The sequence below is a fragment of the Palaemon carinicauda genome, chromosome 10 (assembly GCF_036898095.1).
Source record: "Palaemon carinicauda isolate YSFRI2023 chromosome 10, ASM3689809v2, whole genome shotgun sequence".
Lineage (NCBI taxonomy): Eukaryota > Metazoa > Arthropoda > Malacostraca > Decapoda > Palaemonidae > Palaemon > Palaemon carinicauda.
Window position 1 is genome coordinate 82,227,329 of NC_090734.1, and position 27,695 is coordinate 82,255,023.

Here is a 27,695-nt window from a genome sequence, read left to right on the forward strand (position 1 = left end):
GAAGCAGGAGGCCTATCATCTTTGAAAGGGTAACATATTAGATTCGACATGGAACAACTATACTCAGCTTCGAGCTTATGCTCAGAGAGTTTACGCCACAACTGAAAAGGAGTACAATTTAACCATAAAAGAAACCCTTTCTGGTACAACTCAGGAACATAAATGGTGGTCTACCCTTAAATCTGCACTCTTTGGTGTAGATGGAACAGTTCCTCCTTTACTTAAACCAGATGAAAAGAAAAGACAACCCTTTTGGCTGATGTTTTTGACAGTAAACAGAGTAGTGAAAAACTTGAGCTTCCTCATTCCTGTTTTCCTGAGGCTAAACTAACTAGTTTACCTTTTCGATCTCGTGAGATTAAAGCTCTGTTGATGGACCTTGATGCTTATGGAGGTGTAGACCCAAATGGTATTTTTCCTTTGTTTTCCATGAAGACAGCAGATTTCTTGGCTCCAAAGTTATCTGTGATTTTGCGCAAGTTAGCAAGAAGAGGAGCTTTTAGCACTTGTTGGAGAATTGGTAATGTTACTCAAGTCCCACTGATTACCGACCAATTTCCATAACTCCCACATTATCTAAAATTTTTGAACGTCTTCTGGCAAAACGTCTTAATAGGTTTGCTGAAGGTAATCATCTACTCCCTAGTTTGCAATTTGGTTTACGTAAAGGACTTGGATCATGTGATGCCCTTCTTACAATCTCCAATGATGTACAGAAATTCCTTGATTGTGGTCAGGAAGTTCGTATGATTGGTTTTAGTGCTGCCTTTGACCGTGTTAATCATGGGGCCCTTTTTTTTCAAACTCAAACAGTTGGGAGTGGGTGGGTCGTTTCTTAGCATTATTATTGATTTTTTAAGTAATAGATCTCAAAGAGTTGTTGTTCATGGGCACCATAGTGGGTATAGGAATGTGACATCCGGTGTTCCACAGGGTAGTGTTTTTGGCCCATTACTTTTCACACTATATACACATGACATGTGCTTTGGCCTAGAAAACAAGCTTGTTGCATATGCAGATGATGCTACTCTCTTTGCATCAATTCTATCCTCTGAATGTAGATCTGGTGTTGGTGAATCCCTTAATAGAGATTTAGCTAAAATTAGTGCATGGTACAAATTATGGGGTATGAAGATGAATCCTAACAAAACTCAAAGTATGATTGTAAGTAGGTCAAGGACGGTGGCTTCTCAACATCCGGATCTCAGTATTGATAATGTTTCTTTAAATTTGTATGACTCTTTTAAAATTTTAGGTGTGATTCTCGACTGAAGATTTTACTTTTGAGAAACACATTAGGTCTGTGTCTTCTTCAATTGCACAAAAATTTGCCTTATTGAGAAAGTCTTACAAGATTTTCGGTGATCAATCTATTCTGAAGAAGTGTTTTAATTCTTTCATTCTACCTTGTTTTGAGTATTGTTCTCCTGTCTGGTGTTCAGCTGCTGATTCTCATCTTAATTTGTTGGACAGAAACTTACAGTCTATCAAATTTCTTATTCCTGATCTAGATATTAATCTTTGGCACCGTCGTTCAATTAGTTCATTATGCATGTTGCATAACATTTTTCATAACTCTGACCATCGTTTACATTCAGATTTCCCTGGACAATTCTATCCTGTTCGTGATACTAGGCAGGTAGTTAATTCTAATAGCCAGGCCTTCTCCACCATGAGGCTCAATACTACACAGTACTCTAGAAGTTTTATTCCAGCTGTTACGAAGTTGTGGAATGATCTTCCTAATCGGATAGTTGAATCAGTAGAACTTCAAAAGTTCAAAGTTGGAGCAAATGTTTTCATGTTGACCAGGCAGACATAAGTCTTTTTATAGTTTATGTATGACATATCTGTTTTTGACGTTGTTAATAGTTTATATAGGACATATTTGTTTTGATGTTGTTACTTTTTTAGAATGATTTATTTTCAATTTATTTCATCATTTCTTTATTTCCTTGTTTCCTTTCCTCACTGAGCTATTTTTCCCTGTTGGAGCCCTTGGGCTTATAGCATCTTGCCTTTCCAACTAGAGTTGTAGCTTGGCTAGTAATAATAATAATAATAATAATAATAATAATAATAATAATAATAATAATAATAATAAGCCAGGTAGAGGGAGGAGGTCCGATAATTGTCTTCAAAATGGAGGAAATATATCAATAGTTGAGTAAATCCACTCAATTTGAATCCATTGAAAAGTTATTAAAACGTTAGAAGTAATTTGTTAATGTTGATAACAAGCTTATGATCAAATTACCCAATATTATTTTTTTCAACAATAAAGATTGATATTACTATTCAGCACCCAGTGTTCTTCATACGTACAATTTTACGATTAGAATACATTTGTTCAAACTCTGTTCCCCAATAAAAGTGAATCCTGGTTCTATCCTCTGGAGACAAGGATGCGTTGTTCATATCGAAAACGTAAATCAAAACATTTCGCGAATAAAATATAGAAATATCATGAAATGTTTGAGACAAGGATTTCATCGATTTATCGTTTGAGTGATATTCACATATGAATAGTGTATGATTCCATCATATCTTCATTAAAAACTGCATATACTATAGCAAAAATGTCTCGTATGATTTGGAGTTATGTCTTACAGTGACAGATATTTTAATTATACAACGTAGATAATTCTTTTTGATTCACAGTCCGACAGATATAAGCTCCACCCACATTGAATGAGTTTCCGAAACCTCGCATGAAAGTGAATAACAATTTCGAGCTCCTAGAAATGTGAGTTGGTATTTGGGCATACAAGTGTCCAGTATATGTAATAAATGGTGTGGAAATTCCAATCTAGACTGGAGCATCTGTTATCATTTATTGCCAAGGCTGTAACACTGTGCAACAGAATAACATAAGAGAACATTGAACAAAATACATAGATGCTCGGAATCCTTTACTCTTCTAACTTCTATTTAGTACGATTCAGCTTTGCACAGCTGTTTTATACGAGAATGATATTTGTTCGTATGATATATATATATATATATATATACTGTATACATATATAATATATATATATATATATATATACATATATATATATATATATATATCATATTATATATGTGTATATATACTGTATATATACACACAAATATATATATATATATATATATACTGTATACATATATAATATATATATATATATATATATCATATTATATATGTGTATATATACTGTATATATACACACAAATATATATATATATATATTAATATATATATATATATATATAAATATATATATATATATATATACTGTACATATAAATATACTGTATATATATATATATATATATACTGTACATATAAATATACTGTATATATATATATATATATATACTGTATATATATATGTATATATATATATATATATATACTGTATATATATATGTATCTTTATATATTTATTTATATATATATATATATATATATTCGTTATTCATAGTGATAAGAGCAAAAACGAAAAAAATTAATCAAAGTTTAATAAACTACCCCACCCTCTGCCATAGTTATTCAGTATTCCTACTTACCAGGAAATTCGCATTATATGCGTAACACTTCAAGAGGTGTCATTCAAAATCAGTGTCTTTTCAAAGGGTACTACTTTCAAATAACACCGAAATAACATTTGCTTGAATTTAACCCTCTCTCTCTCTCTCTCTCTCTCTCTCTCTCTCTCTCTCTCTCTCTCTTTAGGAATATAATTTCTCATTGTAGTTTCAAAAGCTACAGGTGTGATTATACACATGTGTGGGTGGACTTTATAGTCACAAGTCTCATTATCAATATTTCTATTATTAGTAGCTATGCTACAACCCTAATTGTAAACGCAGAATGATCTAAGTTCATAGGATGCAACAGGGAAAAATAGCCTAGTGAGGAAAGGAAATAAGGAAATATATAAATTATATATGAGAAGTAATGAATAAAGAATATACAATATCTTAAGATCAGATTATGAAGAAAGACTCGTGTCAGCCAGTTCAACTAAAAAATATTCGCTACAAGTTTGAGCTTCTGAATTTCCACCGATTCAACTACTTAATTAGGAAGATTATTTCTCAATCTAGTCATAATTGGAATAAAACTTCTAGAATACTGTGTAGTATTGAGTCTTATGATGGAGAAGGCAAGACTGTTTAAACTAAGTGCATTACGTTTAGGAAGGTGCAGTCAGAGGTAATCAGAATGCAAAGGATGGTCAGAATAGGAAAAATCTTATGCAATATGCACACAGAACTAATTGAAAGACGACACAAGAGTTTAATATTAAGATCAGCAATAAGTAATTTAATAGACTGCAAGTTCTTATCCAAAAAATTACGATGAGAGTCAGCAGTTGAAGACCAGACGGGAGAGCAATACTAGAACCAAGGAAGAATGAAAGAATGAAAACATTTGATTACCAAAAATCTTAAAAAGGGTTTCGCAATAAGTCAAGTTTTGTGTAATTGAAGAAGAAGCAGACCAAATTTGTTTCTCAAACTAAGTATACATTTAAAGAAACTTTATTAATGCAGATATCTGGAGGATGAGAAGCTACTTCTCGACCACCTTGAGTTTTGTTAGGGCTCAATTTCAAAACTCATAATTTGCATATTTCACTAATTTTACCTAAGGGATTCAGCACCACCAGGTCTACATTCAGGCGATGGGAGTGAGGTAAAGAGAGTAGCATCATATAAATAGGCGAGTTTGTTTCCTAGGCCAAACCACATATTATTTGTATATACAGTGTTATGAAACGTAATGAGCCAAGACCACTACCTTGAGGAATACCAGATATCCCATTCTTATACTCACTACGGATCCATCAACAATAATTCTATGCGATCTATTACTTAAAAATTCAATAATGATGGTAAGAAAAGTCTCCTCTACTCCCAATTGGTTAAGTTTGATATCATGGGCCCCATGATTAACACGGTCAAAGGCAGCATTAAAATCAAGGCCAATCATACGATCTTCCTGACCAAAATTAAGGGATATCTGTAGAGCATAGGAAATTTTGAGAAAGGCATCACATGCTCCAAGGTCTGTGAGAAAGCCAAATTGCAAACCAGGGAACAGTATATTACCATTAACCTATCTATTTAGACTTTTCCCAAAAGACTTTCAAAAACTTTAGATAATATGGGAGTTATGGAAATGGTGCAGTAATCAGCAGAGATAGAGTTACCACAAAACAATTTTACCTATTGGAGTGATATCACCAATTCTCAAAGTGTAAAAAGAACCTCTTTTATTTGGTAAAATGCAGAAAATAACAAAGGAAAATACCAGATGGGTCTACACCTCCAGCCCGGATCGCTGTTTCGCAGAAGAGAAGAGACTGTTTTCTCAGGAAAAATACCGAAAAAGTTTAATTGGATGAGCATTGGAGAGTCAGTAGTGCCTAGGTGCCAAAGTTTTCTTATATACATCCTGTTTACCGTTTGAAAAGGGGTTAGTGGGGTTAGAAGGAAGGGGCATTATGGAGGGGAGGGGTTCTGGGTCTGGTGTGGAAAATACTTCTAGGGCAATGGATTTTCTCTTTTTTCATAGATGATAATGTTTGCTGCATTTGTGTAAGCCACATCAGCGTAGATTCTGGGTGAAACTATTCTAAAATATTCACGCATGCTCATTCAAACACAAGAATGCGTTTATATAATGGATTTGTATACATACATACAAAGATACATACATACATGCATACATACATACAAACATACATAAATACATACATACATACATACTTACATACATATATACTTACATACATAGCTACATACTGCCCGTTCCTACATTCATAAACACAGACATAAATAAATACTTGTTTTTATAATGTCTATAAATATCTCGAGCGCCATGTCAGCTAAAAGCTAAGCACTTCATTTCCATTCAACCATTTGATCTCTTTGGCATTTTTTTCCTTTCAAAATTGATTTTCTTTTGAGAATATTCAGGAATTAAAAAATATCTTCTTTTGATGCTGACTTAAAAAGAATCTGGTCCTTTTGGAGATTTATGACGATTGATGGCTGAAAATGTTTAAGATAGAATTGTTATTTTCATCAAATTTATTTTCATCTTTCTGTTTATTATCTCTAGATATATGTTACTATCAACATTTATAATTGGGTGAAGAATTACTTTCAATGATTATTATTTCAATGTTAAAGTTTAACTAAATTCAGTGAGAGAACTTTAATAAAAATAAACGTCTCCTGTTGAATTGGGAAAATGACATAACCGTGAGAAAGATAACCAAGAAAAGTAGAGGGGAAAATAAAATCTAGAAAAACTTAATAAAAAAAAAAAAAGCTTTCAGAAACGATGCGTTGAGAGATTACAATAAAAATAAGTTCGAATTGATGTGAGAGGATTCTCCAACTTTCCTCATCTTTGAAGTTGATTTCGACGACTTTTCAGAAAAAATAATTCTGAGAATTACAAATCAAATGCGGCATAGATTTTTACTTTGGCTGCTTAGTGACACACACACACATATATATATATATATATATATGTGTGTGTGTGTGTGTGTGTGTGTGTGTGAATAAATATAAATAAATAAATTATATATATATATATATATATATATATATCTTGTCAGGCACAGGGATCAAAGGGAGTAGTCATACCCAGGGGAGAGGCATCCCGAGATGTATCCTACACTCGGTAATCAAACTCCTACAAATTGCGGAACAGGTGAGTTGTGTATGCGTGTTCGTGTGTGAGCATATCTATGTAAATATCTAGACGTCCTTTTTCGCGGCTTAGGGACACTTGCATATATAATATATAATGTATATTGGAAGTAGCAAATCCCTATGAAAGATGAAATACTGACATTTTCTGAAATGTGCGTTTTGCATAAGATAGCGTGTCGTGATGAGAGAGAGAGAGAGAGAGAGAGAGAGAGAGAGAGAGAGAGAGCACATCTTTACTCAGATTTTCAAAGGAAAATAACAAACTTAAATTCAACGTTGCTAATATATTTTTCTGAAGTCTCCGGATTTTTTTTTTATTAAAAATAACAATAAACAAGAGAGAGAAAAACTGCAGGTTGATAGAATTTAAAGGATCTTAGTCTTTCTAAGTTTTAGAACAGTTTTTACGACGCTTTTATTTTTCATTTATTCACCGCATTTCCCGCTTATTCATAAACAAGTATAAAGCCTTTATTTACGCCAGATGAATATCGCCCAATCAATTAATCCTCGCAACGATTCGTCTCATCAAAATTCCTTCTAGTCATAAATATTTCGACTTCGGAGGAAAGTCGACAAAAATGATTGACAGCTCATCATTCACTTTGGAAGCGGCGCCGAGGCAATAATTCTTCCGCCAGAAATAATTGGGGTTTTTTGATCGGACGATGGAAAGTGTTGGTGGAAATCTGTAAATCTACGTCTTAAATAATGTGGTCATAAAGGCCAAAACCTTTTTATTTTATTTTTTTTTAAACGCATGAGTGAATTTTAATTTTTCATGTTTTTACGTTCATTGAAATTTATTCATGAAGATAATAATAATAATAATAATAATAATAATAATAATAATAATAATAATAATAATAATAATAATAATAATAATAAAATAACAACAACAACAACAACAACAACAATAATAATAATAATAATAATTATCATTATTATTATTAATATTATTATTCCATCCATCCATATACCAAGGCACTTCCCCCAATTTTGGGGGGGTAGCCGACATCAACAAAGAAACAAAACAAAAAAGGGGACCTCTACTCTCTACGTTCCTCCAGCCTAACCAGGGACTCAGCCGAGTTCAGCTGGTACTGCTAGGGTGCCACAGCCAAACCTCCCACATTTTCCACCACAGATGAAGCTTCATACTGCTGAATCTCCTACTGCTGCTACCTCCGCGGTCATCTAAGGCACCGGAGGAAGCAGCAGGGCCTACCGGAACTGCGTCACAATCACTCGCCATTCATTCATATTTCTAGCACGCTCTCTTGCCTCTCTCACATCTATCCTCCTATCACCCAGAGCTTTCTTCACACCATCCATCCACCCAAACCTTGGCCTTCCTCTTGTACTTCTCGCATCAACTCTTGCATTCATCACCTTCTTTAGCAGACATCCATTTTCCATTCTCTCAACATGGCCAAACCACCTCAACACATTCATATCCACTCTAACCGCTAACTCATTTCTTACACCCGTTCTCTCCCTCACCACTTCGTTCCTAACCCTATCTACTCGAGATACACCAGCCATACTCCTTAGACACTTCATCTCAAACACATTCAATTTCTGTCTCTCCATCACTTTCATTCCCCACAACTCCAATCCATACATCACAGTTGGTACAATCACTTTCTCATATAGAACTCTCTTTACATTCATGCCCAACCCTCTATTTTTTACTACTCCCTTAACTGCCCCCAACACTTTGCAACCTTCATTCACTCTCTGACGTACATCTGCTTCCACTTCACCATTTGCTGCAACAACAGACCCCAAGTACTTAAACTGATCCACCTCCTCAAGTAACTCTCCATTCAACATGACATTCAACCTAGCACCACCTTCCCTTCTCGTACATCTCATAACCTTACTCTTACCCACATTAACTCTCAACTTCCTTCTCTCACACACCCTTCCAAATTATGTCACTAGTCGGTCAAGCTTCTCTTCTGTGTCTGCTACCAGTACAGTATCATCCGCAAACAACAACTGATTTACCTCCCATTCATGATCATTCTCGCCTACCAGTTTTAATCCTCGTCCAAGCACTCGAGCATTCACCTCTCTCACCACTCCATCAACATACAAGTTAAACAACCACGGCGACATCACACATCCCTGTCTCAGCCCCACTCTCACCGGAAACCAATCGCTCACTTCATTTCCTATTCTAACACATGCTTTACTACCTTTGTAGAAACTTTTCACTGCTTGCAACAACCTTCCACCAACTCCATATAACCTCATCACATTCTACATTGCTTCCCTATCAACTCTATCATATGCTTTCTCCAGATCCATAAACGCAACATACACCTCCTTACCTTTTGCTAAATATTTCTCGCATATCTGCCTAACTGTAACAATCTATAAAATAATAATAATAATAATAATAATAATAATAATAATAATAATAATAATAATAATAGTAGTAGTAGTAGTAGTAGTAAAAACAACAACAACAACAACAACAACAACAACAATAATAATAATAATAATAATAAAGATAACCATAATAACCACAACAGTTATAATTATAATAATAATAATAATCATTATTATTATTATTATTATTATTATTATTATTATTATTATTATTATTATTATTATTATAAGAATAATAATAGCAATAATAATAATAATAATAATAATAATAATAAAAATAACAATAATAATAATAATAATAATAATAATAATAATAATAATAATAATAATAATAATGATAATAATTTGCATATGGAATTTATTAACTGTGCCTAAGTTCATTACATTAACTTGATAATAATGATAACACCAGTAGCAATAATAGAAATAATAATGACAATAAAATATATAAAAAAAAACAGTAATTGTATTTTCTTTATAAAATCATGATGACTATTACAAAACTATTGAAATTATCTGAATGATAAGAAACTAGTGTATAATTATTGTCCACAATAACAAGAAAATTTAGCAAAAGTAATTACCTGAAAAATAATTCACTAATTCCTAAATCTATTTCACATTATCACTACTTTTCATATGTAGTTTATTTATTTCCTCATTCCCTTTCCTCACTGGATTATTTTCTCCATTGGAGTCCTTGGGCTTATAGTTTAGTAGCTTAGTAGTAATAATGATAATGATACCTTATGAAAACTACATTAATGATCGATTATTATTATCCTTATTATTACTAGCCAAGCTATAACCCTAGTTGGAAAAACAAGATGCTATAAGTCCAAGGGCTCTAACAGGGAAAGATAGCCCAGTGAGGAAAGGAAATAAGGAAATAAATAAATGATGGGAACAAATTAACATTGTATCATTCTACAAACAGTACCAACTCAAAACAGATATGTCATATATAAAGTATGAAAAAGACTTATGCCAACCTGTTCAACATAAAACATTTGTTCCAACTTTCAACTTTTGAAGTTCTACTGATTCAACTACCCGATTAGGAAGATCATTCCACAATTTGGTCACAGCTGGAATAAAACTTCTAGAATACTGTTTAGTATTCAGCCTCATGATGGAGAAGGCCTGGCTAAAAGAATTAACTGCCTGCCTAGTATTAGGAACAGGATGGAACTGTCCAGGAAGATCTGAATGTAAAGGATGGTCAGAATTATGAAAAATCTTATGCAACATGCATAATGAACTAATTGAACGACTGTGCCAAAGATTAATATCTAGATCAGGAATACGAAATTTAATAGACCGTAAGTTTCTGTCCAACAAATTACGATGAGAATCAGCAGCTGAAGACCAGACAGGAAAACAATACTCAAAACAAGGTAGAATGAAAGAATTAAAACTCAATGGTATCCTGATAACAAATATAATTTTACCGATAAAAAAAAATATATTCCATTTATAGATATAGAGATAAAAAGCAAAAATTATATTTTTTTTAAAGGACCAGATCGTAAAATACCGCTTCATTTACTTTGTATATAAATCTGATAACAATACTGACCTAATTCTCAGCAGACATGACGTTATTTCTGTTAAGCCCCAAAATGTTTAGTAACACTGTAAATAAAACGTGAACATTTGCAATGGATTTTAAATTTATTAATACACCCATATGACTTCAGAATTCTGCGTTGAACAAATAATATCATATCAACAGTGAAATGTTACAAAAACTCAAATTAATTCCAAACTACTTCATTTTGTGAAGTGAATAAAACTTAGTAAGGAATGAAGGCATTCATAAGGTTATGATCATAAAACCAACAATGATAAAATAAAAAAAAAAAAAAAAAACTTAAAAGAAACTTACAAATATGGAAAAACATAATTAGAGGGGATAGAGTAGTCCCTAATTAGAAGGAAAGCACTTTGTTAAAAAACAAATCATTTAATAAACCACTGTGATTGGAAGAATATTTCATGATGCTTTAGGAGCAAAGAATTTTTCTCTCTGCTTTGAAGTGTCTTGGATGTCGCATCCAAAGAAGAAAGGGACTGACTTTGAAATCAGATTTGAAAGATTCCGAGCAAACTTCCACAATAAAGTTTGAAAGGAATCTACAAGTTAGCGCTTCCTTTCATATCACACTGAACGTTTTCATTTCTGCTGCAAGGAATATCCCTCATATATATATATATATATATATGTATATATATATATATATATATATACATATATATATATATATATATATATCTGTATATATGTATATATATACATGTATATATATACATATATATATATATATATATATACATATATATATATATATATATATTATTGTGTATATATATATGTATATATATATAAATACATATATATATATACACACACACACACACACACATATATATATATATATATATATTATTGTGTGTATATATATATGTATATATATACATTTATATATATACATATATATGTATATATATATATATATATATATATATTACAGCTGGTGAGTTATACAAATTCCCTAGTTCCTAAACTCACCTGATTATATCACACATGTCTGTCTCACTAGAAAAATAATACCCGAGCTCTGAGAAAATCACGTAACTCCCAGAAGGTAATATATAAAAACACTGAATATCCAAGGTCTCTTATGTAACACTCAAAACAAAACTGGGTAATTACTTAACTTTATAAGAACTATTCCAAATCTACCTCTTATTACGGTTCTTAGTCAGGGATTACGAGCAAAGAACTGTAGAAAATATTAGTGATCGAAATAATGCACACTTTACAAAAATAAACATATTATATAAAAGGTTACAACACTTCGAAAGAATTAACAACAAAATAAAATCTGAGCAAACCTTTGACTAAGACTAGAAAATATTACTTTATGAAAATTATACAATCACTTGTTTCACTGGAAAATTAATTTTATGAAAATATTTAATTTTGATAATTACTGAAAATAGTTAACACTTTAACACTAATAATTGAACTCTAAATGAAATTTCCATATATTTAATAGCTACACTTGAGTCTCTTGGTTCATACAAGGCCACTGTACAGTCAAACAAAATAAATACACTTCATTGTTTAACCTAAATCTCACAGGCCCATTTGCAAAAATATATGTGACAATGTACTTACATTAACATACTACACTTAATTTTCCATTCAATAAATTCCTCCAACGTTTGAACAACATTATGTGCGATATACGAGTAAAAAACTATTCATGTTTCAGAGGGCACACACTTGAGCACTTGAGAGGAGAGAGGGCTTGCAAACTTTGGCTCTTTTAGAGGGATAGGCTGGATCTCTTCTGCAACGTATGCATTCCTGGGGCTATACATACTCGTATATGGACTTGATTAGTCTAAAAAATTCTAATAGATTATTCTAGTGGCGTGGGAGGCAAGGCCTAGCGGCGTAAGGTAGCCAATGTAGTAAATTGAAAAAGGGATACTAGCCTTGCTTGCAAGGAAACCCTCTCTCAGCTAACTCTGTCCACCTACTTCTCTAGACAATTAAAAAAAAGAGTAAATCTACCTCTAAAAGTTTCTTACCACGTGAAAACATGAAAAGTGGTGTAATACCTCGTGTTCATTCCTCGTATGTGTTGTACAACATACCTTAACGAGGTTACATAAGACTTTGTAACAAAATACATGAAATAAAAAGTTAATTCTTAAAAATAGCGTAAATTTACATATAATGAATTGAATGAAAAATAGAATACACGACAGTTCAAGGATGGTTATAAAAGATCCTCCTCCTTCCCTGACCACCTCTAATGCTGAAGAATTTAAACACATGCGTATGATTACTGCCTACTTTTGATAGAGTTTTGTTGTCATTATTGCATGTTCATTATTGATAATATATATTATAATGATTTAAATGTATTATATAATCCTATATTATTTACTTTCAGTTCATGTATATGACCGAAGTGATATATTATACGGGACTCCAAAGCGGAGAAAAACTAGTGGTGAAGCAAGAAAGTTTTCATTAAGGAGACTAATTTCTTAGAAATGAGAAAGCTCGATGCTCAGCAGAAGAGGAGAAAGGAAAGTGCGACTGTCTGAAGATTTGGAAAAACGTTGCGGAGATGTCTGTCTCCTGATCCGTCCTGACCGTGTTCGTGTTCATACCTCGCATATGGAAAGAAATTCGAGACACGATTAATGGATTTATTTAAAGGTTTGGAAGACTACCTTTAAATACATTTTATAATAAATAAATAAATTCTTCAATGATAACATTTTCATTCTACACTTTTTAGAAGTTTATGTTCGAAAGCATTGAACAAAGAAAGTATAAAAACTTGCTAGTGAGTATACAAATGAATCGTCATTTCTCTTTGATGTAGATTTTTGACCGCCAAGGAGAGATTTTCGAAATGGTGATTCCTATCATCCCGGATAGATAACCTTTCACATTATTGTGGACGTCTATCTATACCATTTTATTTGGAAGAGGGAAGTGGTGTTGCTAGTGTACAAATATATGGTATCCTATCTTGGATGTGGTTTTTTACCAATAAAGTTTTTGTTGATAAGATCCTTAAGTAAAATTATTACTACACGAAAAGGTTCCGAAATAAGTTCATAGAATATTTGTTTTCACAAATTTATTAATAAATTGTAAGCATGAGTAATTCTTACTCTAAATTAGTCTCAAATGAAAAAAAAATAACCAAAAATGGAAGCAAAATAATGATGAAATACCTTAACTTCAAGGGAACCCAAAATTAAAGGAAGAATTTGTAAAAACGGAATCATAATCAGGCAATAAAGTAGGTAGCGATAGTTACTTGGACTACAGGGAAAAGTAGAATATGTTCAAGCTAAAAAAGAAAATTATAAATATTAAAGGGCTTTTATTCTCATCATCATGAGTTTTGCGCTTTGAAGATCAATCCTTAACAAATTTCTCTCTTTTATGTAAGCAATATGAATGATTTTGAGGGGCTTAAGATATTCATTTTCATATTTCTAATTACTTTTTGGGGGGGAAGCTGAAGTAACTCTGTAATTACAATAGAAAAACATGATCAAATGCGAACTATTGCAATGATTATTTTTTTTATTCAATCGTAGTTACACTTGTTTCTCTGTAGGCATTTTAGTGTTGCTATTATCAAAACGTGTTATAATGATTTGTATTGCCACCCTTATTATTATTATTATTATTATTATTATTATTATTATTATTATTATTATTATTATTAGAAGTATTCATAGAAGTAGTAATAGTAGTTGTAGCATGAGTAGAACTTATAGTAATATTGCTTTTGTTTATCTTTGATAATCCTGCAGTTGCTTTTATTTTTTCTATCAATTTTCCAAACTTAATTCACTCCCAATTTCCCAAAGTAGCTTTCTATCTTCAAGAAAAATGAAACAAAACATTTGAACGCTATCATTCCTAACAAACTCCTCTTCTGTTATTTGCAAATCCCCAAAGTAAAGAATAACTCCACTGGAGGGGAAAATACTATGACGGGACCCGAATGCTTCAATCGATCTAATCTAAAGGACTAGATCTTCATAAATTACAGGTTCGCTTCCCATAAATTCCTTTAAAGAGGATATTCCTGATAGGGGAGGAGCAGCTCTCTCTCTCTCTCTCTCTCTCTCTCTCTCTCTCTCTCTCTCTCTCTCTCTCTCTCCACACACACACACAAAGGTTATGACATTATTCACGTAGCCGTTTCTATCAGATGCAAGATAATTTTCTATGTGTTGCCTGTGATATTCAAAAAATTTTCTTCGTTAATCTTGCTGACATGAAATACCATCTCTCTCTCTCTCTCTCTCTCTCTCTCTCTCTCTCTCTCTCTCTCTCTCCACACACACAAACAAAGGTTATGACATTATTCACGTAGCCGTTTCTATCAGATGCAAGATAATTTTCTTCGTGTGTGTGTCTATGTGTTGCCTGTGATATTCAAAAATTGTTCTTCGTTAATCTTGCAGACATGAAATACCATTTCTCTCTCTCTCTCTCTCTCTCTCTCTCTCTCTCTCTCTCTCTCTCTCTCTCTTATAAAAGTTAATGTTGTTGCTACTCCAAAATCCTATTAATTGAAAATAGGCTTTTAACTAATACGGCGAGTCTTATTGACAAATGGTTCCTTCAAAAATAAAATACTTGATTCGAATAATATTTCACAAATATTATAACTACTTAAAATACTGTTAACAATAATGTAAGTAGATATAATCTCCATGATGTAATCTGTAATGTAAATGCAATTTGTTATCTATTTCGCTACATAAATTTTATATCTGAACCCTTTCTTATGTTACCGTAATTTTAGATGGAATATGTACATTAATATAATATAATATATGATAGGATATAATCTAATATAATCTAATAGAATATGGTGTGATATTCAGTTACGAAAATCCATTTTGCTATTTAATCTAAATTTTCTTCTAACAAAAACTTACAATTTTCCTGTTTCTTTTAAAACGAAGAAGAAAAAGTTTAAAAACCATCCCATTTGATTAAACCAAATTGTTACCACGCATATGTATAACGATCGCTTGAAGGAATGGGACAGTGACTTTTTGTTTTCTTATTCGTTTCACCTCTGTTCTTTGAACTATTCAGCGAAAAAGAAAATTGAACAAATTTTAATAAATCTTTCCATGCTATCTATGACTTAAAATCTTTATACTACAACCCTTTATAGTTTCTTTTTGCAAATTGATGAAGCTATTCCACAGCAGAATAAGAATCATCAGATAAAATGCAATAGGCAGGATTTGGCCTTTTCAACAAAATCATTATTACTTTTTTATTGAAAGGTAAAAATTTGATAAAAAATAGATTCAGTAAAAATAATACAGCTGTATTTTTCTAAATTTCTGAGTATTTCATTCTGACTATATTGTTTTATTTGTCTTTTTCAGCCCCTTTCTATACATTTTTTATTCCAGCAAAAGTACCTGTATTAATCTTCGACCTTTTGTTTCCTTCCTCTGCTTAATTGACTTTTATGAAATATTGATTCTACGCTCTAAAAGCAATTCGTATCCATTTTGTACGATATTCTCTCTCTCTCTCTCTCTCTCTCTCTCTCTCTCTCTCTCTCTCTCTCTCCTCATCGTAAAACATTATTCCTTTTCCCCCTGGAGGACTTTTCTATAAACGAGTTTTAACTTCATCTAGTTTTTTTCTTGTTTCCCATGATATTTCAAAAGAGTTTTCCCTATTTTTCAGGACGAGTAGGACAAGCTTTTTTCTCTTCATGATTATTTGATTGAAAATACTTGTTAGGTATTTCTGTACCTACCAACTTTGTTTACTAGAAAAACAAAATTAGACTTATTGATTTAGTAATTCAAAACTTTCAATATCGATATTTGAAATTACTACTACTACTACTACTACTACTACTACTACTACTACTACTACTACTACTACTACTACTACTAATAATAATAATAATAATAATAATAATAATAATAATAATAATAATAATAATAATAATAATAATAATAATAATAATAATCATAAATAAGCAGTTGACTATCACCAACGAATTCAGACCATTATATCCTAACTAGTATACGCGACCCGTCAAGATAGATATGTAACAGTGTTAAGCAAGTTGGAGAATTCAAGTGACCATAAAATGGTGTTAAGCAAAATTTATCTAGACATAAGGAAAGAAAGAGAAAAGCTGATTTTAAGAAAGAAAATAAATACACCTGACGAGTTTAGTTTAGCAATATAAAATAGATACTCCAAACTACATGAGGAAATGGAAGCAAATGAGGAATAAATTACTAGGAATTTAATAACATTTGTCTTGGTATCAACATAAGAAATGGGTGGAGAAGTTCCTAGACAAGATCAAGGAAAACTATCAGAAAACAAGAAAATTCTAACAAAGAAAAGATTGGAAATGAGGGTAAGATACAAGACATGAACTAGAAGAGATGAAGCACAATTAGCACAACTATCCAAAACAATAAACGAACTAAAAACCTCATAATCAGATCAAAATTGAGGAAACACTGAAGAGAGGAAGAAGCATCAAGTTGATGGAAAGAAGACTTAGAATAGGGCGCCAACAGATGTTTTGTATAAAGGATTAAAATGAAAATGTTATCAACAAAAGAGATGGAGTGATAAAAATCGAAGAGGATTTCTATCCGATGCTATGCAATGATGATATAATGAAATAACTTTGCCAAGACATATAATGAAATACTTGAGCCAGTACCAAACATAACAGCAAAAGTAAAGAACACATTGAAAGCATAAAAAAAGGAAAAACCACAGAAAAGGATGGCATAATAATTGATTTAATGATATATGGAAGTAATTTCCTAGCAATAAAACTCGCTGAGCTTGACATATTTCATGGAACTAAAACTCACTGAACATTACACAAAAAGTCTGCAAAAATGCTCTATGACCACTGATTTGAAAAATAAAAAAAAAAATTCATTATATTAATTCACAAATTAGGAGACACAAAAGACCGGAAAAATTTCCGACCAATAAGTTTACACTCAGTGATATATAAAACATTTACAAAGATCCTAATAGGCCGAATAGAAAGACAGATACACTAATCAACCAAGAGAGCCGGCAGGTTTTAGAAGCAGGTATTCTACATCTGACAATATCCATAAGATTAACCTGCTATGAGAAAGCTTTTGATTCTATCAACACTTCAGTAGTAATAAGGAACGACTAAGAATAGATGAATCCTATATTAAAACATTTGAAAATATCTATACTGGAAGTAGAGGAATCCAAAACTGCATGCAGATAGAGAGAAAATTCTGATTGAGAAATGAGTTGAGATAGGGATACCCCATAACTCTTAAATCATTCACAGCGTTCCTTGAAAAACGTTTTAACAATTTAAATCAGGAAAATGTAGGAATAAACATCAATGGGGAATAGCTTAACAACTTAGGATTTAGAGATTACATAGTTTCATTTAGTGAATCATGGAAGCAATTGCAAAATTTGATAGAAGATATAAATAGAGTTAGCAGGAATGTATGGCTGAGATAATGATGAATAAAACCGAGATAAAATTCAATGAAAATTAATAAGGGTTATGGACGAACCTTTAGAAATTGTTATAGCCTATACATACTTGGAACAGAAATTGTTTCCCTAGGACAAGAGACCAACAAAATAAGATTATGAAGAGTAAAATGACACTTTCTTTAAAAAAAAAAAAAAAAAGAGCATTTCACGAGATGGTCCTACTAATGATTCAGAAAATTGGAGCCTAACTAAAGCCTCAGAACATAAGCGAGTTTCAACTCAAAGAGCTATAGAAAGAATTATGAAGGGAATACCACTGAGAGATGGAAAAATAGCAACATGGACCCGAGAGCAAACTAAAGTAGAGCATATTCTCAAAAAAGAAAAAAAAAATGGACATGGGCAGGACATATAATGAGAATGACAGATAATAGATAGACAAAAAGAATAACTGAATGTCCCTAAAATTTGCAAATGAAGTAGGAAAAGGAAGAGAAGACAATGGAATAACGAGCTTAGAAAATTTTCGGGTATAGACTGGTATAGAAAGACCATAAACCGACGTAAATGGAAGGACATTATTATTATTATTATTATCATTATTATTATTATCATTTGCTAATGATAATAATAATAGCTGGAAAAGCAGGATGCTATAAGCCCAGAGGCTCCAACAGGGAAAATAGCCCAGTGAGGAAAGAAAAAAGGGAAATAGAATACTTTAAAAAGAGTAACAACATTAAAATAATTATCTCCTAAATAAACTATAAAAACTTGAACAAAACAAGCGAAAGAAAATAAGATAGAATAGTATGCTCGAATGTACCCTCAAGCAAGAGAACTCTAACCCAAGACACTGGAAGACCATAGTACAGAAGCTATGGCACTACCCAAGACTAGAGAACAATGGTTTGATTTTGGAGTATTCTTCTCCTAGAGGAGCTGCTTACCATAGCTTGAGAGTCTCTTCTACCCTTAACAAGAGGAAAGTGGACGCTGAACAATTAGTGCAGTAACCCCTTGGTTGAAGAAGAATTGTTTGGTAATCTGTGTTGTCAGGTGTATGAGGACAGAGGAGGATATGTAAAGAATAGACCAGAGTATTCAGTGTGGATGTGTGTAGGCAAAGGTAAAATGAACCGTAACCAGAGAGAAGGATCCACTGTAGTACCATCTGGCCAGTCAAAGGACCCCTATAACTCTCTAGCGGTAGTATCTCACGGATTTTAACCTACAGCGGCCGCAAAGGCTGACGATGATGATGTTATACAACACAACAATAACAAACGAAGTCGTTTCTAGCCCACTTCAGTACAAAGGCCTCAGACATGTCTGAGGCTTGGCCAGTTGATGATGTTAGGCGACTTCTGTCTGATCGCTCAAAAAATACCAACCAAGTATGAGTGGCCCTAGATAATACAAGTTTTCTGATCATGGACATATCGTTTCACCACCTTAAGGTATTTATATGCAGAAAGCGATTTATACAAATAGTAGGCCTATATACCAACATATATATATATATATATATATATATATATATATATATATATATATATATATATATATATATATATATATATATATATATATATATATATATATATATATATATATATATATATATATATAATGATAAATTTTTGCACATCTTCGTAGCCAAGTGGTAGTCACTGTCTCTACAAGTTTGCCGGACCAGGGTTCGATTCCCGGCCGGTCATAAGCTCTTGTCTTTGTGTTATTTCGCCTGGGGCTCTGATCCCGAGTTCGTTAAGAGAATCCAGACATTAATGTATCAAAAATATATGGCTTATTTGAAAATATATATTGTTACGGGCCCGTGGTTCGAGTCTGGCCTTGCTTAAGGGACTCAAGGGCCATAACAAAAAAAATAACAATGGGAAAGGTCGCCAGTCAGCAATAAGACAAGGAATACTGACAAATATATGTATTTACAATAATATTCAAATAAAAAGTAATAAAAGAAAGGGGAGCACAACAGATAATTATATTTTAATTTAAGCCATGAGGAGCTTCCGAATGGAGTTTGGTGGACCGTGGATGAAACTTTGGCACAGCAATCACGTTCCCTGGAAAGGGAGATAAATTAAATTATTAACAGCACACTTACTTGTACCGGCAGGGAACACGATGAAGTCGTGTGGTCAAAACCTTCAAGCAAATTAAATGAAAATGCAAAACTTAGGGATTTAAACATTACACATGGGAATCAACACTGTCACAGGGTGAATTAATTAAGGCTAGCATTAAACGGCACACGTGGTTTGGGTATAGGGAATAGGTTAAAAGGTTCAGTGGGTAGGATCTTTCTTTAAAAGATAAAAGGAAAAATGGGATGTGATAAGGAAGGGATGGAAGGTTGGGTAAGGATAATGAGGATCTCAAAATCAGACACCCTACATTAGTAAAAAGGACTCTGGTTCCTCCCTTGTGGAGGATATGTAAACAGAGGTCCTGCCTCCCTAATGTCTTGAGGGTGAAGAAGATGTCGTTCCCTCACGAAAGTTGAGTCACGAAGAAGGATAGCCAGTTTTTCCTGGGTAGATTCAATCCCACTTGGCCCCCAATTGGGGGGTGGTAGGGGGGATTGGCCTGACCACTGTCCTATTGGTCAGGCTTGGTCACGTGTCCCGACATCCTTGACAGCTTGCCTCTCTCCGTCTCCTGGGATCTCCACACTGCCACGTGGTCCATAAAGGCTGTCTGGGAATAAGACCTCAAAGGGAGTAGACTAGTATAGGATGGTTGGATGGGTGAGACTCTGGGTAGAGTCCCAAAACTCGTGGCCGGCTGACAAAGTCCTTGCTGGTGGGGTCTTTGTTTGGTAGAAAGGTGGCGCAATGACCGCCATTACTAACAATCTATATATATATATATATATATATATATATATATATATATATATATATATATATATATATATATATATATATATATATATATATATATATACATATATATATACATATACTATAGAGAAAATAAATTTAGATATATAACACCTGATATAATTTTGAAATGCGTAACGTCTGTTGATAATAAAATTCAATTGATGCTAAAATGTTCTATATTCGGGATGAATTTATAGGAAAGGGATGATTTAGAATGTAGATTATGTTTAGCTGTCAATAGGCGTTGGAAATTGCAATTTATTAAGTAGTTGTCAATAACCATAAAATATGTTTAAAACCCATTCTTTATAAGTAATAACAATGCACATGCTAAATCCCACCATCTACGACGAATCGACAGATATGGGAAGATAGCGTGTACGGTTCGATCCCTGCTAATTCTTCAGCGTCTTCCTCATCAGCCTACATTTAATGGGCCAAAGAAAGCCCCGTTAACATCAAATTATAAATATAAATAAGTGAAAAGTGAAGTATTATAAATGAAGAAAAAGTTCCTCTCATTAACAACAACAACAAAAAAAAAAACCTCAGTAATTTAAGTGGACAAAAAGTCATGGAGGTACACGTATTCTGAAAAAGTCCATGGCAAATTCGGAGAGGAACAGTGACAATTGTAAAATAAAGAAAATAATAATAATTCTTCCACATGGCACTCATTCTATAAAGCATCAATTAATTCTTCCCATTTCTCCTTCTTCACTCAAACATACTACTTCACCCTTGAGCCTCTCTCCCTCGAGCCTCAAGTCCTCGAACAAAGTTTTGTTGTCCTCGAGATTATCCTTCTCCAGCGACACTTGCTCACGAATGACAGACATACTTTATTTGGATGAGTCCGAGGGGGAAATGGAGCCAGAGACTCACTTGCTCTGTCTAGTGAACTGAATAAAGGTTGAGGATAATAATAATAATAATAATAATAATAATAATAATAATAATAATAATAATAATAATAATAATAATAATAATGTTTCATATGTTGTAACATTACTTACTGGTTATGCTTCCCAGAGTGAATATTAAAATTATAAGGTTTGGGGACGGTGTCATCTTACAATTTTGAGAGAGAGAGAGAGAGAGAGAGAGAGAGAGAGAGAGAGAGAGAGTATCTCTCTCTCTCTCTCTCTCTCTCTCTCTCTCTCTCTCTCTCTCTCTCTCTCTCTCTCTCTCTCTCTCTCTCTATGTAAAACCGTACGTTAGGTCTTATAGCTTTGGATAAAACAATCAATCTAATATGGGCATTGCAACGACAATAATTTCATACAACCTAAACACAACTTGAAGTAGCAATATATCTTTCTGTGGTTATAAAAATAACTACAATATATAAGACACAATTTCCGGATTCATTTGAAACAGACAGATTCAAAGGTCACATCTCCCTCTGTGTTCCTTTGAAAAGACCAACATAAAAGTCCCTTCATCGAGGACACAGTTGTGTTGACCCTCCTTTCCTACGCATCTTTACTTTGATTTCAACTTCTACGAAATTCTTCACAATACAAGAATCTCTGAAGGAGACTTTTTTATGAGGTGAGGGTGACAGTTGGAATAATACGTTAATTATTATTCACAAATGCAGAGATGTTCAAATATGGTACCAAAAGGATAGGAATATTCTGTAGAGTATAAGTATTGCAATGGTCCTGGCCATATTCAAACGTTAACTGCTAAAATTACGGTTCATATGGAGATTTGGCTTATGTATTCACAAACTCACACACAAACACAATATATATATTTATATATATATATATATATATATATATATATATATATATATATATATATATATATATATATATATATATATATATATATATATGTGTGTGTGTGTGTGTGTGTGTGTGTGTACATATATATATATATATATATATATATATATATATATATATATATATATATATATATATATATATATATATATATATATATATATATATATATATTATTCATGATTTATTTATATATATTTCATTTGTGCATTGAAGAGAGGTTAACCAGCTCTTAAGGTGAGTTCACCTCGTGTAGATTTACGTATATAATGTAAATTACGTAATACTTTCGTCGTTAATTTCATTGTATTCTTTATTTAAGTAACTATATGTAAATTTACGTTATTTTTAAGAAACTTTTTTTATTTCACATATTTTTTTAAGAAGTCTAACGTTATGCTGTTTGAGAGTGTTACTTGCTCATACACGATAGGAACAAGAGCTTATGTAATGTTCTTTTATATTTTTATGAGGTATTGCATCATGTTTGAGAGAGAATGTGCAGTAACATGTGCTTTGGAAAATTTTGTACCATGTCGTTTGCAAATTTCGTGAAGGACCTAGTGATAGGATGTTATTTTCAAAGACTATACTGAAGGAAGATAGGAAGGCTCAGGCTTTTAACCAGGGTTGGATCAAATACGGACTTTTTACAATTGAAATACAAATACAAATACTTTCATTTGGGATTCCAAAAATACAAAATACAAATACAAATACTTTGGTTTCGGAATCCAAAAATACAAATACAAATAGATACTTTTATTCCTAAATCTAGAAATAAAAATACAAATACTTTTCTTCCTAAATCTAAAAATACAAATAAAGATAAATCACTGGTTCAGAAAATACAAATGAAAATACAAGTACTCTTATTTCAGATTTCAAAGCTACTAATAAAAAATTCTCCTGAAAATCTGCAAACTATATAAAAATTTTTTGCACAAGTTTATATCTGCATTCTATATATCATAATTGCATTTAATCATCATTAATGCCCGGAAGGTTTCCGGGCCAAGTTTTGCTCGCTCAGGAGTGTAAAAATTACCGGCCTTACTAAAGACTCTTTTAGATGGTGCCGACGGGGTACAGCACCCTAGAATATTTCTTGCAAAAGGCTTCAAAATGCTGAAGCTCTTGTTTTCACGCCAGTACCTTAGTAGGTTCACGTCAAAAACCAGAACACCTTCTTCTAGGTACGACAAGTTCTGCCTTTACCACTGTAGTTTCGTTTGTTGATGCACTTACATTTATTTTCGCAGCTGGTGGCATGTAGGCAAAAAAACGAGGGGGTTTTGCACTCGTCAGCCTTGTCTTGATTGGTGCTTATGGTGATGAAAGGCTCCCTCTCTGGAATTGTGTTCTTCAAAGATGACTGAGTTGACTGAAATAATTAGGTCCAAAATCTTCGAAATCTTTTCCTTTTTTATTTCCTCACATGGCAGCCATGCCAGCTTAAACCTGGGGTTCATAACAGCTGCGGCAATGACGCCAGTCTTCTCAAGAAACGGATGCAACGTCTTTTTGATAGCAGACTGTAGTGCATTAGCCAAGTTTAAGTAGATTGGTTTACTTTCCGTGAATAGTTTGAGGCTGTGCTCAAGGCCAAGTACAACTGGTGCAACACAAGAAAGTGTCACCATGTTTTCTCCTCCCACTTGCGATGTCGCCTCTTGGAATGGTTCCAAAACTTTTATCACTTCTTTTAGCATTGCTATTTCCATTCCCTTCAATTCTTCTACGGTCTTGCATGATCCTAGGAGACGAATAGCTGAGTTGACACCATTGACATCTTTGAGAACTGACTTAAGCATAGTCAGTTGAGAGTTCCATCTAGTAGCATTGGCACCCTGCAGTGAAACCCCAATCTTTTCCAAGAATGGTGCTGCCATAGTAGATTGACTTACTGCAGCTACAATACTACAGTACTTGTGTATCACAGTTGCAATTGCACTGTTTCTGACACTGGGATCATTGAAGGCATCTCGTATGCAGAGTTGTTGTGTGTGTGCAAAGAAACTGGATCGATCCGTTGGAAGAAGGGCAAGGACCCCATTCAAATCAAGTTCTTCCAAAATATCAAGGTTATCGGTGTCTCCATTTTCATCGATACTTTCTTTTTTCACTTCATTTCCATATAATCCTGGTAGACAGACATCAAATGCTCTCACCATAGACGAAGCATTGTCTGCAACCACCTTCCTCACCTTGCCACGAATTCCGAATTTAGTGACTATATCCTCATATGCTGTAGCAATATTCACAGCTGTGTCGTTCCACAAACTGATCGCAAGCAATGACACGTGACTTTAGCTCCTATGATGAGTTAATAAGTGCACAGTGACAGCAAAAAAAAGACACCATTTTTCGATTCGTCCAGAGGTCCAATGTCAGGTAAATAAGACTGAGGTTTTCAAATTCTTTCATCAATTGCGACTCAATGTCTTTCGCTCTTTGAAGTAAATTGCTTCAAAGTGTGGTTCTGTTTGGAAACACGAAGCGTGGCTCTGCTTCATGTAGAAGAGCTCTAAAAGTCTTACTTTCCACAATAATCAAAGGCAGGCGGTCATATGCAATGGAGTCTAAGAGTTTCTTTACCATAGACTGTTGTTTGATGTGATTAGTGTTAAATTTGTTCTCCTGTGGAGGCTTGGTTTTGAAGAACGAGGTTATTTTGTGCCGTGAATGTGATGCACAGCTCTCACGCTTCTTCTTTTCCTCTTCAGCTCTCAGTGTCTCATATTCAGCATACTGAACTTCGTGAACTCTTCTGAGGTGGATAACTAGGTTAGATGTTGCCTTAATTGATGCTGAATACGACTTTTTGCACTACAAACAGTCAGCTATGAGATTCTTGTCAGTACACTTGATATTGACAGAATAAAACTTTGCCAGTGTAGCTGATAGTTGAGGCAATTGTGCGTCCTCCAGGGCCTCCTCATCCCCAATTGAAGGGCCATCTGAGGTATCAATGTCTTTGTTATCCATCTCTCTCTCTCTCTCTCTCTCTCTCTCTCTCTCTCTCTCTCTCTCTCTCTCTCTCTGTGTCCTCAAATATTTTGACTAGAAATATCAAATATAAATAAAAATACAAAATACTTTTTTTTTCTGGGTGCCATGATACAAATACAAATACAAAATACTTTTTTTCTGGATGCTAAAATACAAATACAAATACAAATACATTAAAATTGTATTTAAATACAATTCAAATACAAATACAATTGTATTTGATCCACCCCTGCTTTTAACACACAAATGAGTGTGCTATGAAAAGATGCCAGATACTCCCATGCGAAACGAATGGCTCCATCTGTTGAGCGAGCAACCAAACATTCAGAGCGGTAATGCTTACGGGTATATAGGATGGAATTCGATTGTAAATTTTGCGACATATTTGTTCATAATTTGCATTACTATGTCAATATATTTTACTCATATATTCATGATATTCTTAAATTTTAGGTAACTAAATTGCAAATTATGTTTCTCAGTCTATTTTTCAGAAATTCAATAGCTATATCTCTTATGATTTAGTTAATTTTCTTGTAAATTTAAGTATTGTACAGTATATTACAACCATTTTTAAATGTTCTATACAATACCACATTCGAATAAATTAAAACATACTGTATATCTGATTTGTTAAACTTAGCCACAAATGCTTATGTGTAGGCATACATTTAATTACAGTTTGTAGTCCACTGTAAGATGGAGAGATATTAGGTGTATAAAAACACAATTGTATTTTATTTTTTATTGAAATGGAAAAGCATGATGCACTCATGTATAGTTTAGTATTATAAACTAATAAATGTATAAATGTTCAATCAGAAGGATCAAAATAACACAGAATTGTTAATCAAAAGGGGGTTGGAAATAGAAATAAGGTAGCATACAAGCCAACAAAAAATGAAAACAAAAGAGATTTACTGTGGATGCCTTGCCTTAATCTTACATTCAATATCAGTGGGGATTACCCATAACCAGCACATACTGCATGTATTATACTGTTTGGACTCGCCGTTCTTTGTCCTTAGGGAACCTGTGAAATACCAAATGAGGATCGGTTTCTTTTTGTTTATGGCACACAACACACTTGTGTGACTACTTTACTGTCGGTGCCATGATTTCGTTTGAGTCAACTGTCAAATTTGGAATACAAACAAACAGACGACAAACGATGTATACCTACAACGCCATTTGAAATTGGAGCAACCAACTATTGTGTTCACTTTGGAGTTGCCAACTAGCGTATTAACATTCTATTTTGAGCCTTCCTATCTTCCTTCAGTATATAGTCTTTGGTTATTTTTTTTCTATTTCAGGGACAAAGGGTGGGCGGAGCTAGATGACAGAGATTCGTCTGCGTGGCGTGACTTGCGTTCGAGTGAGCGATACTTGGCAACTCTGGCGATTTTTACCAGGCCCCCCCTCGCTTCTCAGTTCTTAGGAACTTTCTGGAAGCAGTTAGGTTTTATATAAAAGGCGTCACCAGGTTTACATAGAAAGATAGAGAATTACAACCATAAGACCAACAACTTCCCCTCTCCCTGTCTGGCAGCTCAGAGTATTGCTTTAAAAGTGTTCAATACCTATACCATGTCCTAGGTGAATCTGTGCCCCAAAGCATATCGTCTGTTGAAAAGATACGTAAGACGAAACGGTGATTTTGAATTCATTGTATTAGGGTTAGTGTTGGCAATGTGTAAAGTTTTTGCAACTGGCCCTGAAGGAAGGTTAGGTATTTGTATTGTGATCTGGTTATCTATTTTTCATAAAGTGTTAAACTTAAATATT